Source organism: Talpa europaea, assembly GCF_964194135.1.
Source record: "Talpa europaea genome assembly, chromosome: 4".
Lineage (NCBI taxonomy): Eukaryota > Metazoa > Chordata > Mammalia > Eulipotyphla > Talpidae > Talpa > Talpa europaea.
In genome coordinates, this window is record NC_140070.1 from 102,881,671 (window position 1) to 102,894,725 (window position 13,055).

Here is a 13,055-nt window from a genome sequence, read left to right on the forward strand (position 1 = left end):
AAAGTACAGTCTCAAGGCAAGACACACATGCACCTCCCCAAACGAAAGCTTCCTTATACAGCCTATGGAGCTGCTGCTGCTGGAGAAGAACATCCTTTCTTCACCCGGGGCAGGGAAGCAACATAATTTTTCTGTAAGAGATGCAGGTCACGCTGGGTCCTGTTGTTTGCTGACTGTGCATGTGTAGGCACCCTCTACTAGCTCCCTGGCCCCTATTTAAATAGGGGTTCTGCAGTTACTACAAAAATATATCAGATACTACAAAAGTAAAAGTAGATTGCAGGTTTCATCTCTCCTAGAGAAAGCATTTGCAATACTCTACCAAATTAACACTTACCCCTCCTTATTCCTAGAGGTTCTGTTTCACTTCTCCAGCATCAGTGGTGGATCACCTACAAAGCTTTTTGGACACCAGCAAAGTCAGGACACTTCTTTCCAAAGGAAAAAGAGTATTGGAATTAAAACCGAGGTATATTTGCTGTTTCCCTAAAGATAGTAAATTTCTATGCCCAATTCCAATATGTTCCCTGCCCCACCACTCCGGCCCCATACAGTCAAGTAATTGTCCAATACCAGTTGGGTGTCCTACGATTCAACTCAACTCTGAGACTATCTCCCCACTGGAGATAGCATCAGATTCCACAGGTTAAGAATCCAGTCCCACAAGACCCCCAGCTTAGGATGCCAATTGCAAGTCCAAATTGTTACCTATGCTTCTGGTTACTTGGCTATAAATCAGAGTTCCATGATCCCCTCCTTGAGTTTGATTTGATCTGTGATATTAATTAGCTCACAGAACGTAAGAGACCAGTTTATTCACTTGATTACCAGTTTATTATAAAAGGATATAACATGAATTATTAGATAAAAAAGCACAGAAAGGGAAAGGCCTTAAAGCTTCCATGTCCTTTCTTCCCCAAATCTCCAACTGGGAAGCTGTCTGAACTCCCTCCCATTGCGTTTTTTTGTGGGAGCTTCATTACCAGCACAATTGATTAAATCATTGACCAATAACAATTGAATCTCCAGCCCCTCAACTCTCCCCAGATGTCAGGGGGTGGGAATGAAAGTTCCAACTCTCATAATCAATAATGGATTCCTTCAAGCCAGCAGCTCCCCTCTGACTTATCATAACAAGATATCTTTTATAGTTGTCAATATTTAGGAAATCCAACAGTTTTAGATACTTTGTCTGCCAGCAACAGAGATGAAGGACAAATTTATATTTCTTATTATAAATCATAGCATCAAAGATAACATCATAGCAGTCGTTAGGAGAAAAAGCAAACCTTTGCTGGACTTCATTACACTTAGCCTACGATTTAGTTTTGGTTTATGCTTGCTTTGATTTCCATATGGAAGTTGGGCACTATTTCCTTTTGATTGGGTCCTGAGCCTTTTAAAACAAAGCTTTGCAAAGATCATGATGTTAACAATCTGTTTGGGACATGTAAGCTCAGGTCAGTGAAGGTGAGGACAAACTAAAAGGCAAGCAAGACAAAGTAATGTGCTTTTGCTCTGGCCACTGCTTTCACAAAGACACTTGAAAAGGTACAGCAAGTCACTCAGCACCTTTATTTGCTTAGCACAAGAGCTGAAAAGAACTGCAGAAATCACCTTGTTTAAGTGCCTTATTTTATAGAGAGGAAAACTCAGTTTTATTTCCTGGGAAAACAACAAAGTTAAATATATTCCATTTCTAGCACATTAAAATGTACCTTTAGTGGCACATTTGGCTTCTCCCTCTCTTACATCCTGAATATCCACGTCACCAGCCCTGTGTTGGGGCACAGGCAAACATTCTCCTGCCCTCTGTATTTTTCTGTGCTAATCTGTCTGAAAATAAAAACAAATTTAATAATGTACACATTGAGAATTTATTTGGCCATAAATACTAAAGTAAATGGAACAGACCAGAGATTTATAACCTGTGTTGAGGAACGGGATTGGGGTCTGAAATATTGAAAATAGAGGAAGTAGCTCTCACATGATAAGGTGGCAATGACTTCCTATGACAAAACCTTATCTCCAGATGTTTGCCCTGCTTTAAGATAGGTTTCTTTGATAGAAAGGTTACTTCTGGAGAGATCCCTAAATCTAGGTAATCTACACTCTTTAAGGCTATGGTAACAGTTTCTCCAGAGGCCCTCAGGGTCTTGATTGACCCTGGTTCCACATTCCAAGGTGGTGGCTATTAAGAAAAAGCTTTGTGTATCTTGGCAAAAGCTTATCTGAATATTTGAGGGAAGGATGATCCTTCTCTTCCTTTGCTTTAAATTCTTACTGTCCAGATGGCATCGTCATAGTTCTTTCATCAGAATGATTAAAATACCCTCTAGAAACACTCTGTGTCCCATCCCCCTCAACCTCCAACCTCAAACTACATTTTGAAAATACAGCTCTGATCTCACCACCCCTCTGATGACAGGTCCTCAGTGACTCTCTGATAACTAGAGCAAAGCTTTTCAAACTCAATCTATGTCGGATTCACTAGAAGGACTAATAAAACAGATTGCTGGGAACCATCCTCAGAGTTTTTGACCCCATAGGAGTGGGATTGGACCCAAGAATGTGCGTATCTAACAAATTCCCAGGTGCTGCTGCTGTTGTAGTCTGGGGACCACATTTGGAGTCTCATTGGCCTAGAAAACAAGGCTCAGTCTCCAGAGCATGGCCATCATGGTGCTCTCTTTCTACTTTGCTTACTTCACACCCTTTCCTCCCTAACAAGCCCCTATGGTCCAGTCACATCAGACTATCAGTTTTTCCAAACCAGTCTATGTTTGCATATTTCTGGCCTTTGCTCTGTTCTTTCTCTCTGAAATGTCCCTTCATTCTCCTCTTAGAAATCTACTCAGTGGTCAAGTTCTCACTCAAATGACACTACTGTATAACACCTTTCTTCCAATCTTGTCTCCAAATTATGAATAACTTATTTCTATGTATTCCTGATAGTTTATATGTATCTAGTCATGCAGATGGGATGTCACAATCCACTTTCCCTGCTTTCTACATTGGGGTGTGCTGGGCACTATAAAAAGAGACACAAGTGAAGACATTTTTAAATGGGGCCAGAGAGGTTGCAGTACAAAATGGCTTACTTTCTTGTTTGAAAGGGCCAAAGTCCTTTGGAATCTGGCCATTGCTTCCTGAGCTGTTGTTTGAGAAACCAGAAGGAGAATAGATATCCTGATCACAAGTGCTGATGCTCATGGACTTTTTTGGTGGATAGAGTCAATACCCAATTATGTATAACCAAGAAGAGTTTAACACTATTAATTCTTTTCTTCAACCACTTACCTCAGCTTCCTATTTTCTTCCTGTAAGAACCTCCAAATTTTACCTTGTTAGGGCACATTTGCAATTTCTACAAGAAATTGTGTAATTCCCCAAATAAATGCTTGATTGCCTCTCATTTCAGCTCTTTATTTTTAGCTTAACAGAGCTGACCTCTAAGTAATGCACCAGGTCCATTCTTGTGCCGTCTCATGGCTGATTGGCATCAACAATGGGAGGTACCAGTAAGAGAATGGAGGGTAAGGAGAGATTGGGGTTCTATTCCCGTTGCTGTCTCCCCAAAGCAGCAATGGCTTATATTGAATAGACTCTCCTAGAGGTATGGTGCTTACCAGGGTCAGTCCATGCCCTTTCAGCCTAGATGGCAAGGATAAGTACTTTTTTCTTGGGGGGAATGTGTCACGATTTCTCACTGTTTCCCTTTACTCATTGCCCACCTTATATTTTGGTAATTCCTTTATTAAACTCTCTTGAATTGCCCACTTTGAGAATATCCACATATATCCTGTCAAGACCTTTCATGATGCACCAGGTAAATATGTATTGGTCAGTTTTTGTTTCTCCTTCTTACTTCCACTCTCACTCCAGACAGAAGGGATCTGTGTCTAATTCATCTCTATAATCTTAACTTAATGCCAGGCATATTTAGGGCCCTCAATACATGTTGGTTGAATTAAATAATGCCTGTTAGACTGGAGGGGAACAGCTTGTTCCATCTTGAAGAGACTTGAAGAAGATCAAGTATATTTTTCTGAAGTCTCCCTGTTTAGGGACCAGTTTGTAGTCTAGACTAGCTATAGCTATGCCCCATTATGAGATTGAATTCACTTAGGTTATACATCTAGTGAACTGTAGAGCCCAGGGTTTTGTTTTGTTTTGTTTTTAAAGATTTATTTATTTATGCATACGAGAACTGGGGTACAGGCCAGAGGTGTGGGGGGGTGAGAGGATTCACCAGACAGAGTAGGGAACAGAACAGGAAGACTGACTGAAATACACTGATGAGGAGAGCAGCGGGTGAGTTAGGAGAGGTCTGCTGTGCCATATGGGTAGCTCCCTGGTCGGAGATAGAACTCATGTTGCAGTGGCTGCAAACAGCTTCAGAGGTTGCATCTTAACCCTTTGCGCCACCAGGGAGGCCCCAGAGCCTAGGGTTTTAATCTCAGAATTTATCGGACCTAATCCTGAGGCAACTATTTGCTGACAACAACCTTCATTCAGTCTAAAGGTTTTTATGGAAAAGAAAGTGAAAGATAAAGGCAACTTCCTGTTAGGTGGAGGCTGGCTAGTGGAGCAGAAGGTGACTGAACTGGCCTCAGGTTGCTGGTCTAAGAGTTCTGGGACCCTCAGGTCCAACCCCACAAAGAGCTTGTGCACCAAGTTGCAGTGAACTTCCAGAGCGAGAAGAGTTCCCGTCAGGAGGTAGAAGCCGGGAGCTGCCCTGCTTCCTAGTGCTCTTCCTTGGAGAGGATGGTGAGACAAACCAGGGTGGGGCACCCAGTGGCTGGGCACAGAGACCTTAAATCTTTCAGAACTCTCTCTTGTTGGGAGGTGTTTATCGCCTTGACTTTTCCCAGAAGAGTGGAGTTGGGGGGGGGGGGCGGATTTTTTTCCCATGGAAGTGGTACTTTCTTTCCTCTCAGATTTTAAAATTCCTTACAAATTAGGAATAATAGTCCTATATGTGTAATATAATGAATATTTCTTTTCAGTCTGCCATTTATCTTATTAATTTGCTATAGTGTTTTTTTGCAATTCAAATTTTTTTATTATTTTTTTTTTTAAAGATTTATTTATGCATACAAGAGCTGGGGTGTAGGCCAGAGGTACAAGGTGGGAGTGGGGGTGAGCGGATTCATCAGAGACAGAATGGGGAACAGAGCAGTCAGATTGACTGAAATAAATACACTGCTGAGGGGAGCAGCGGGTGAGACAGGAGAGGTCTGCTGGGCCATGTGGGTAGCTCCCTGATGGGGAATTGAACTCATGCTGCATTGGCTGTGGATAGCTTCTTATTGCTGAGACTTAACCCCTTGCACCACCAGGGAGACCCTAATGCTTTTTATTTTGATGTAATAAAATTTATCAGTCTTTCATTTATTGTCTCTAAACTCTTAGGCATATTTTATTTTATTTTTTAAAAAGATTTATTTATTTATGCATATAAAAACTGGGGTTCAGGCCAGAGGGGTGGCGGTGAGAGGATTCACCAGAGACAGAATGGGGAGTAGAACAGGCAGATTGACTGAAATACACTGCTGAGGGGAGCAGCAGGTGAGACAGGAGAGGTCTGCTGCGCCATGTGGGTCACCTCCCTGGCCAAGGGATCCAGCTCATGTTGCAGTGGCAGCAGATAGCTTCATAGTGCTGCGGCTTAACCCCTTGCACCATTGGGGAGCCATACCCAGATTGTAGTCACTCTTGCTTTTTTCTATTTCTAATGCTTTTTTTTTTTAAATATTTATATCTTTGATACATTTGGAGTTTATTCTTGTGTGTGATTTGATAAATGGATCTAATTGTACCTTTTTTTTCTGAATGTGTATCCACATTTATATCTCTGGGAATACTTAATAAATCCCAGCACTATGATGTGTTAAGAAGATTATCATTGCTTAAGTTCCATCACATTAACCTGTTTATTCATCTGTTTTAAAGCCGTGCTGTGGTGTATTTAATGTGAAGACTAGTCCCCTACAGAATTCTTCCTTCTCAATGTTTTTCTAGCTTTTCTTGTATTCTTATCTTTTCTTATGAACTTTAGAATTAGATTTTAATTTATGATCCATGTAGAAAAAAAGTCTCACTGTGATTGCATTAAATTTGTAAATAAAGCTGTAGAGAGATGACATCATCAGATGTTGTTGAGGTGTTCTAACCAAGAACAAAGGATGCCAATTCAAGTCTACTGGTGCATTTTCACAGAGTGCTTATAATTTTCTTACATTTCTTTTCCTGCTAGTGTAAGTGAGTTTTCCTCATTCACTATATCTTCTAATTGTTTTTTTTTTAAAGATTTATTTATTTATTTATTTATTTATTTATTTATTTATTTATACAAGAATCGGGGTATAGGCCAGATGCGCGGGAGGGTGAGAGGATTCACTAGAGACAGCAGGGAATAGAATATTAAGATTGATGAAATACACTGCTGAGGGGAGCAGTGGGTGAGATAGGAGAGGTCTGCCACACCATGTGGGACCCTCGCTGGCTGGCCGGGATCGAACTGGCGCTACAGAGCCTGTGGACAGCTTCATAGCACGGCGCTCAACAGCCTGCGCCACCAAGGGAGGCCCTCTTCCAATTATTTTATGAATGCTATTGACTTTTCCTTTCATTTAAAAAGTTAAGATATAATTTACATACAGCAAATTCACACTTATTAGTGTACAATCCTGTGGGTTTTACAAACATGTGTGCAATTGTGTAACAGCCATGAGATAAAAATATATGAAAAAAGTTCCATCAACTCTCCTAAATTCCCAATAGTTCCCTTGTAAAAAACTCTTCACTCAAGGTGAGTTTCCAGCAAACACTGGTCAGATTTTCTCCCTCTGATTTTTGCATGTCATATAAGGACAACCATATAGTACTGTCTTTTGTGTCTTACTTCCCTCATTTAATGTAATGCAGTTAAGATTTGTCAATGTGATTCCATAGTAGTTAAAGAACATACTTTGTGTTATTTGAATCATTTTAAATTTATCAGTTGAAGTTTATTTTCATGGTTCATTATGGGCTATATATACATATGTGTATGTGTATAAATGTGTGTGTATATACATATTGTAATATTGAGAGTGTCCCAAGGCTCCCTGGTTCTCTACTCATTATTTTTTCAAACTCTTTTTTATCTTATTTTGTATAGTTACTATTGTTGTCTTAAATTCACTAGTTATTTTCTTTCTTCAATATCTAGTTTATCCTGTTTGTTACATTTTTCACCCCAAACATTGTATTTTTCCTCTACAGAAGTTTGCTTTGGTTCTCCTTCATATTGTCTCTATTAAATATAAACTTGCCTGACTTTACATTCTGGAAAGTATGCAACATCATTATAATTATTGTTTTAGTAGTCATATCTTCTATTTTTATCATTTGCATATGATAACTTCACGTTAATATGACAGTGTTCATGTTTTTTTCCTCAGACTTATTAATGTGCTATATTATATTAATTACTTTTCTAATATTGGCCCATCCTTAATTTCTTTGCCTTTTATGTAACTCATGTTGTAGCATTAAACATTAATATTTCTAAACATCCTTTTGGCATGCTGAATTCAACTTTTTAATGAATCATCTGATGGAATAACTATTGTGAGTTAGATCAGGCATGGAACTGGGTTACCTCTGATCAAATGATAATTGTTGCTCTGTGTTGAGAAAGATTCTGAGACTGTATCTGGGTTGATTGAAATGAGTACTGATACCAATTTATTAAAAATATCCGTTACAGGTGTGAAGGTGAGGGTGGGGAGAGTAGTAGTAACTTATACTATGTTTTTACTAACTACAAGTATGAAGATACCATCAGGTAGATCGGTCCACTCTCTAGAGTTTATGAAGAGCAGCTTCAAGTATTACGTAGTTAGTTTATCTTTGGTTAAGTAGCTGCATGCCTTTGCACACTGGTTTCCTTTTCAGGAGAATGAAGTTTCTGTACTAGATGATCTGTCATGACCTTTAAATTCTAACATTTTATAACTGAGTAATAGTCAAACTATAAATGCATTATTGTGGAGGACCTGGGGTATATCTTACTTTGGGTTCCTCCAGAAGAGAACCTGAGAGACAATTCAAGTGCCAGTGATTTAATAGACACATGAAGAACATGGTTATCGTGGGTTATCAAATCTAGTTACCACTTATACTACTGGGGAAACTCAGATAGTTCTATCTATCTGATAGAGGCAAGGCAGTTTTGTTGTTTTTTTTTATAAGTGTTTTTTTTTAATAATAAATTTTATTTTTATATTCCCCATACAATTGCAGCCCCCCCCATTCTGACCCCAATCCCTCCCCTCCTGCCCCCGCCCCCCTAAAAGTGTCTCTGGTTCATAGTTTTTTGTTGATTTTGATTTTCACTTTCTTACAGTTATTCATTTTCCTGGTCCCTTATTTAAGTTTTCTAGATTCCTGCTATGAGTGAGACCATCCGGTATTTTTCTTTTTCTTTCTGGCTTATTTCGCTGAGCATGATCCCTTCCAGCGCCATCCATGTTGCTGCAAATTGCATGTGTTTATCTTTTTTGAATGCTGAGTAATATTCCATGGTATATATGGACCACATCTTCTTGATCCAGTCATCTATTTTTGGGCATTTGGGTTGTTTCCAAAGCTTAGCTATTGTAAACAGTGCTGCTATAAACATAGGGGTGCAGGTGTTCTTTGGAATTGATGTTTCTGTGTCCTTTGGGTAAATACCTAGGAGTGGAATTGCTGGATCATATGGAAGCTCTATGTTTAGTAGGTCCAGAAATCTCCACACAGCTCTCCACAGTGGTTGGACCAGTTTGCACTCCCACCAACAGTGCAGAAGAGTTCCTTTTTCTCCACACCCTCGCCAACATTTGTTGTTGCTAGTTTTTTTAATATGTGCCATTCTCACTGGTGTAAGATGGTATCTCATGGTAGTTTTGATTTGCATTTCCCTGATGACAAGTGATGTTGAACATTTTTTCATATGCCTGTTGGCCATTTGCATTTCCTCTTCAGAGAAGTTTCTTTTTAGCTCTTCTGCCCATTTTTTGACTGGATAATTTTCTTTGTTGTTGTTGAGTCTCATCAGCCCTTTGCAGATTTTTGTGATCAGTCCTTTATCATTAGTGTTGGGTGCAAAAATGTTCTCCCAGTTGGTGGGGTTTCTCTTTGTTTTTGTTATTGTCTCTTTTGCTGTGCAGAAGCTCTTTAATTTGATGTAGTCCCAGCTGTTTATCTTTGCCTTCACTATCACTGCTTTGGGTGATGTGTCTGTAAAAATGTCTTTGATGTGCAAATCATGTAGTGTTTCGCCTATATTTCCTTCTATATATTTTATGGTTTCAGGTCTTATGTCTAGTTCTTTAATCCGTTTTGAGTTGATTTTTGTGTATGGTGTGAGGTAGTGGTCAAGCTTCATTCTTTTGCATGTAGCGACCCAGTTTTCCCAGCACCATTTATTGAACAAACTTTCTTTGCTCCAATGCATAGTCTTTGCTCCTTTGTCAAAGATTAGTTGACCATAAATCTGTGGGTTTATTTCTGGATTTTCTATTCAATTCCATTGGACTGTATGTCTGTTCTTGTTCCAATACCATGCAGTTTTGATGATTATGGCTTTGTAGTATAGTTTGAAGTCTGGGAGTGTGATGCCTCCATTCCCTTCTTTTTTTTTTCAGGAGAGCTTTGACTATTTGGGGTTTTTTGTGATTCCATATGAATTTCATCAATAATTGTTCTATTTCTTTGAAGAATGACATTGAAATTTTGATTGGAATAGCATTGAATCTGTATATTGCTTTTGGAAGGATGGCCATTTTAATAATGTTTATTCTTCCAATCCATGAGCAGGGGATGTCTTTCCATTTCTTTGTGTCTTCTTCTATTTCTTTTAACAGTGTTTTATAGTTTTCTTTGTATAGGTCCTTTACCTCTTTTGTTAGATTTATTCCCAAATATTTGATTTTTTTTGTTTCAATAAAAAAAGGGATGGTTTTTTTAATTTCTTCTTCTTCAGATTTATTGTTTGTGTATAGGAAGGCTACTGACTTTTGTGTGTTGATTTTGTATCCTGCCACTTTACTGAACTGAATGATGAGTTGAATTAGTTTTTCTGTGGAGTTTTTGGGGTTCTCTATGTATATTATCATATCATCTGCAAATAGTGATAGCTTGACTTCTTCTTTTCCTATTTGGATTCCTTGGATGTCTTTCTCTTGTCTTATTGCTCTGGCTAGGACTTCCAGTATTATATTGAAAAGCAGTGGTGAGAGTGGACATCCTTGTCTTGTTCCAGATCTTAATGGAATTGCTTTCAGCTTTTCACCATTGAGAATGATACTGGCTGTTGGCTTGTCATAGATGGCCTTTATGATGTTGAGGTATGTTCCTTGTATCCCAAGAATTTCAAGGGTTTTTATCATGAATGGGTGTTGCACTTTGTCGAAAGCTTTCTCAGCATCTATTGATATTATCATATGGTTTTTATATTTCTTTTTGTTGATGTGTTGGATAACGTTGATTGATTTTCGGATGTTGAACCATCCTTGTGTCCCTGGAATGAATCCTACTTGGTCGTGGTGAATTATCTTATGGATACATTGTTGGATTCTGATAGCTAAGATTTTATTGAGGATTTTTGCATCAGTGTTCATTAGGGAGATTGGCCTGTAGTTTTCCTTTTTTGTGTTGTCCTTTTTCGGTTTTGGTATTAGTGTAATGTTGGCTTCATAGAACGTGTTTGGTATTGTCCCTTCCTTCTCAATTTTTTGGAAGAGTTTGTGAAGGATAGGCACTAATTCATCTCTGAATGTTTGGTAGAATTCATTTGTAAATCCATCAGGTCCTGGGCTTTTGTTTTTGGGGAGGTTTTTGATTACCATTTCAATTTCGCTAATTGTAATTGGTCTGTTTAGGTGTTCTATTTCTTCTTTATCTAGCTTTGGGTGATTGTAGAGTTGTAGGAATTTGTCCATCTCCTCTAGATTGTTAAACTTGTTTCCATATAACTGTTCATAGTAGTTACTGATTATTCTTTTGATTTCTGCTGTGTCCGTTGTGATTTCTCCTCTTTCATTGATGATCCTGTTTATTTGTGCTTTCTCCCTTTTTTCCTTTGTGAGTCTGGCTAGGGGTTTGTCTATTTTATTTATTTTTTCAAAGAACCAGCTCTTGGTTTCATTGATCTTTTGGATAGTTTTTTTAGTTTCAATTTCATTTATTTCTGCTTTGGTTTTTATTATTTCTTTTCTTCTACTGGTTTTGGGGTTTTTTTGTTGTTCTTTTTCTAGATCTTTGAGCTTCGAGATTAGGTTGTTTCTTTGAGTTCTTTCTACAGGTCTCAGCTAGACAGCAGCTCTCAAGGTTAACAGATAATAAACCAAACCTAACATTAAAGCTACTTATTTTTTCATTTAGACAATTATTGAAAATAGTGAATAACCGCCAGTGCATCCCTGTCAGCTAAAGCCTAAGCATCAAAGGACTATTCTATTCACATGACCTTCAGCCGGAGACCAGCTGCAGTTCAGCTATCAGAACTTTTTCTACCTAGAAACTCCTTAACTCAAATAGCTTCATATTAAAAACTTTCCCAAGAAACTTCAAGAGAAAACAAAATAGAAGGACCTGCTATGATTATTGTATTGTAATGCTTGTCAGGCATGTTCAATAACTTGTCTCCCATTGTCAAGTGAGCCAAACAGCCCAACAACTAATTTCTAAACAAACAATTTTTCGTGCTATTTACTTACAGTATGCTGATACATATAATTTATTGCCTAATATACTTTCTGATAAATTTTTCTCTATGTCCATGAACAAAAAGCAAAGGGATGTCAGATCTTCAGCCCCACGGTGTGAGGCCCTTTCTCTTAGCTGCTTGTCAGTATCCTATCTGGCTGGGGCAACAAGACCTCCTGCAGCAGGTTTTTATTATTTCTTTTCTTCTACTGGTTTTGGGGTTTTTTTGTTGTTCTTTTTCTAGATCTTTGAGCTTCGAGATTAGGTTGTTTCTTTGAGTTCTTTCTTGTTTCTTGATGTGAGCTTCTGTTGCTATATATTTTCCTCTTATTACTGCTTTTGCTGCATCCCATACATTTAGGATATTGGTGTCCTCCTTGTCGTTCAATTCAAAGAATTTTTTAATTTCTTCTTTGATCTCCTCATTAGTCCAGCGGTCTTCCAGTAGTGTGGTTTTTAATCTCCATGAGGTAGGAGAGTACCTTGCCTTCTTTTTATGGTTTATTTCTAGTATGATGCCTTCATGGTCAGAAAAGATGGTTGATATGATTTCAATCTTGGTGTATCTGTTGATGTTTGTCTTGTGCCCCAGTATGTGATCGATCCTGGAGAATGATCCATGTGCGCTTGAGAAAAATGTGTACTCCGTTTTTTTTGGGGTTTAGTGTTCTATAGATGTCTGTTAAGCCCAATTGCTCTAGGTCCTTATTTAGTGCTTTGGTTTCTTTACTTATTTTTTGTCTTGTTGATCTATCCATTGTTGATAGTGTTATGTTGAAGTCTCCCACTACGTATGTGTTTTCTCTGATGTCTGTTTTCAGAGAGGACAACAGTTGTCTGATATATTTTGGTGCTCCTTCGTTTGGTGAGTATATGTTAATGAGTGTTATTTCTTCTTGAAGTATTGTCCCCTTGATCATAATGTAGTGACCATTGGGGTCTCTTTTTATCTTTTTGAGTTTGAAATCTGTTTTATCTGATATAAGTATAGCTCTTCCTGCTTTCTTTTTTGGTCCATTTGCTTGTAGGATTGTTTTCCATCCTTTAACTTTGAGCCTATTTTTATCTTTTGTAGCTAAATGTGTTTCCTGGAGACAGCAAAAGGTTGGGTTTTGTTTCTTAATCCAGCCTGAGACTCTGTGTCTTTTTATTGAAGAGTTTAGTCCATTTGCATTTAGAGTTAATATTGATATGTTAGCATCTGTTTTTGCCATTGTGTTTGTCTTTCCTTTGATTTTATTTATTTATTCTTTTAATAACTTTTTTTTTTTTTGGCCTTCTTTCGTTGTTATTCGTCCCTCTGAGGTTCTGGCTTT